At 55.5% G+C, this 3,866-nt stretch overlaps 1 protein-coding gene across 1 annotated transcript in view; it reads left to right on the top strand.

The window, feature by feature from the left end:
* LOC113206845 (uncharacterized) overlaps nt 1–3,866 on the top strand; it is a gene marked incomplete in the record, with an annotated part of 18,681 nt that overhangs the window by 14,549 nt on the left and 266 nt on the right.

Genomic DNA, 3,866 nt, shown 5'->3' with positions numbered 1-3,866 from the left:
TAAGTCGCACTGGTTTCTGTAGCATACACCTTTGTCGCACTCTGACGGGACGCCTTTGAAATAACAGTGTAGTCAATCATACCACGGGACCGCCTCGCCACCGCCCCCTTTCGGCGGTTAGGGTTAGACTGTGCCGTATCCATGAGTGCGTGCGGGTCGCCTACTCGCTAGAGGAGTCGGGCGCGAGCGGTATATCTACTGACACGAACGGGGAATATCATCCACCCGATCCGGTTTACGGTAAAACTCGGCGGCCCCGCAGTCGGCACAGTCTCCCAAAATTTTGTATGTGCCCTATTTTTGGGGCCTTAATGTAAATGAGCCCTTTTCCAAAAGAACTTCGGCGCTCAGACAGAATGGAGACGCACTCAAAAGGCAAACGAGTCAGATTTAACTCTTCGACGGCATGCATAACGAAGTGCCTTCCTGTGCCTGTGACCGGCTGCAGAGCGGGTTAAAATTGAGTTGAATGACGTCGACCTCACGAAACGACAACAAAACAAGAAAAATCGAATGATGGGCTATTTTTAGATATTTTTAAAACGGGCTCCTAATTTCTCGCAGTGTGCGCCTGCACTGTAAAAAATATTAGTAATTTTACAGTTCAGTGGGCTAGGAATTCGCAACACATGGATTGGAAATTTACTGTTTGGGCTGTAAAGTAGCCTTTACATGCCCAGTGGGCTGGTAAAGAGCCACTTACAAGCCCACGCAAGTGAATTTACAGGCAACATTGGCCAGTAAATTTCAAGCCCTGGTAGCAAAATTTACTGTTTGGGTTGAGAAAGGCTGCATTACCTACCCACCTCAGAGGTAATTTCACAAGGAGTGGGCTGGAAAGCTTACTTTCGCAACCACCTGGAAGGGTATTTCCCTATATCGCTGCAAATTTCCTCGCCCTGGACAGGAGATTTCACCGTGATGGGTGGGAAAAGTAATCTTTCCAGCCCACGGACGGTAAAATTCAGGAGAGATTTCGGTTGAACGGAAATCGGCACAACAGGTCTTAAAAGCTGCAGCGGCACTCAAAGAAATGATGTGCTTGCCTGTTAAGCTCTGTCACAATCCGGCAAAACCGGGCAAAACTTCCACAAGGATTCTGCATTGCGATCAACTGCCGCCAGATGGCGTTGCAGTGATCGCATCTCATAAAAACCTAGTTAATCGCGTTTAATTTAAAATTCCTTTGCAAAGTGCCTTTTAATTTTACGTGGTATGTTTTATGAGGAACCAACCTAACCGACGACGATCGGCATTTGTTCCGAAAGTCAATCATATTCTAGAAAAACTATGTTAAATGCTAGCGCTCGGGAGGTCCCCGCAACGATGCCTTGTTCAGTACGGTACTGCTCTCCTCGTCACGTCGTGGTGCGCCCACGTGTGAAGTCCCCTTCAACACGGCTACTGCATGAGTTGTTGTTCTGACCTGACCAATGACACCATCCGTGTTAATTTTTTCTGAGCTGATAGTAAACGTTGGCGAATGTTTAAACAGTCCCTTAGGACTGTAGCATCTAGAAAGTGGAAGCGGTGGCTCCGGTGGAACTCGCACTCGACATATGCCCTGAGCATTCTCGCTTCGCCCGCAAATTTCCACTCTCCTTGTGTGGCAACGCAGCAGAACACTCCGCGGGCTGGGAATTCGCAGTTGGTGGGCAAGAAAGACAGATCTGCTAGCGCGACCTGCATTTTTGCAGATTGGTGGCCAGCAAAGGCTCATTTCCAGCCCACGTAGTGAATTTACAGTTTGGGCTTGTAATGACAACTTTCCCTGCCCACTGGGCTGGTAACTTCGCGGGTGGTTTGGCCGGGAATTTACAGACCATGTGGGCATGTAAATTCCCAGCCCAGCGCGTGTTCAGGTGCGTTGCCACGCCGGGTCGGTAAAATTCACGCTGGATTTTTTTACCGTGTGCTGCACGCAACCAACGTCACCCTTGCGCGCGAAACAATCCGAGTGTAAACATTATTCGGCTCATTGTTCCAGACGAAGACGGGCGGCAATCACTCATCCCGCGAGGCACGGGGAGAGAGAGGAGGTTAACGAGGTGACGAAAATGAAGAGTCTCTCTCTCTCCGACCCGCGCGGCCCCCTCGTTGCGTCAGGACAGAATTAAGTGTGGCGGGAGAGTTTAACGACAGTCATGTGCCTACTGCCGTGCAACACAATGGAGACGGAGGTAATAGAAAGCTGTTTATTGCGGTATCGATTTGTTGCGCGCGCTTCGCGCGGTGCTCCGGCCGACAGCTCGTAACGATGACAGCTCCTCCTCACTCAGAAGGCACCACTCACAGCCGGACGTAAAGGGCAATAACTGGTGCGCGCCCGGGCGCCGACAGACGTCCACACGGTGCGCCTGCTCCCCCACCCCCTTCCGCTCCCCCCGCGCACTCGCGCGGCCACGTGCGGCGGACCTCACCTCGTCTTGATTGGCGTCGCATCCTTCCCTCTCTCTTCCCCCCTTCTTGGGATTAGACGGGTTGGGGCCCCGCGCAGACCGCCGCCGCCGCCCGCCGCCGGCCTTCTGCTCCGCTACACTGCCCCCACCCCCGCGCCGCCCGCGCCGCCCCAGCCCCGGCGCGACGCGGTCAACCATTGTTCCGACGTAATTTTCACTTTCGTTACGAGACAGGGCACGGCCGCGCCGGCTGCCGACGCCATTCGCGTTTCCTTTCCGAATCTGAATCGGAATGTGGCCGGGGGGCGAGGTGCGGCGGGGCGGGGCAGGGCGCGGGCGTGCCGGCATTTGCGGCGAGCATCCCTCACGCTGGAATACAGCGCAAAGGCGACGCTCAATCAGTGCGCGGTCCCAGCCGCCGCAGCGCCGCCACCCCGGGCCACGACCGCCGAGCAATGGGCTGTGAGCGATGGGCAAGACGGAAGCGTATCGGGCGCCACTGCTCTGGAAAAGTGGTGGGTGGCATAAGTTATTATTATCCTCGTGCCGTACGCATATCATATATCATGCATTCCTCATGGGGGAAAAAGTTTGGTGACGCTCTGGGCAACACGGAAAGGGGTGGTGTGTCTGTGTCACGTCACGAAACGCGTTGTGTTCCCCACTTGGAGGAGAGTGTGTCATGTTCTTCCATCATAGCGAGGAGAGTGCATGGAGATAAAGCGTGCGACACACATTACGTCACGTATAAAAGGGAAGGCGCCGTGTTCAGTCACTTTGCGAAGGTCTTCCTCCCTGCTGTGGCGCGGAAAACGGAACGAGCACAAAAAGCGGAAGTCGCGGGGACGTCCGGCTTGAAGCCGAGGAAGTGGACGAATCTCTGTCGCGGTGGCGGCGGTTATATTTTGGGGCTGCTGCTGCGGACCATTTTTGAGACCGCTCCTGTTGACTTGAGGGGGCGGCACGCGCTTGCAGCACTGGTAGCAGCAGCAGCAGCAGCAGCAGCAGCAGCTCTGGTTGCCTAACCGAGGCGTGGTGGCTGAGCGGATATTGTCCGGGCTGGGCCGGGCGCGGAAGGTGCCCGGCGCCTACAGCCAGGAGGCCTTTGGCCCGGATGGGCACTGCGCCCCGCGACACCGCCGGTGCTCGCGATAAAATCAGCGGGAAGGTGTCCTGCCAAGGCGGGAAAAGGGAGGTAGGGGGAGGGGGTCTTTCTTATGTCGAGCAACGTGTCGCTTTTTAGTCTTCACCGCACTAATGCGCAAGGCGCCTGCTGGGCTGCCCACGGAGTCGCATGCGGTGCAGTGTAAAGTAAAAGATGTTCCGGAGTCTGTGCAGTTTTCGCTCGTCCAACGACATGCTGTATAAATAGCGTGACCGCGAGGGGTGGAAGGGGGGAGGGGGGAGGGGGTCGCTCTTGTTCCACTAGGGGAGCGAGGAGGGCAGCCGCGGTGCGCGGAGAACAAA

Source organism: Frankliniella occidentalis, unplaced genomic scaffold (assembly GCF_000697945.3).
Source record: "Frankliniella occidentalis isolate FOCC.00 unplaced genomic scaffold, Focc_3.1 Scaffold531, whole genome shotgun sequence".
Taxonomy (NCBI): domain Eukaryota; kingdom Metazoa; phylum Arthropoda; class Insecta; order Thysanoptera; family Thripidae; genus Frankliniella; species Frankliniella occidentalis.
Note: the sequence above shows the minus strand (reverse complement) of the source record. Positions and strands in the feature narration are given on the sequence as shown.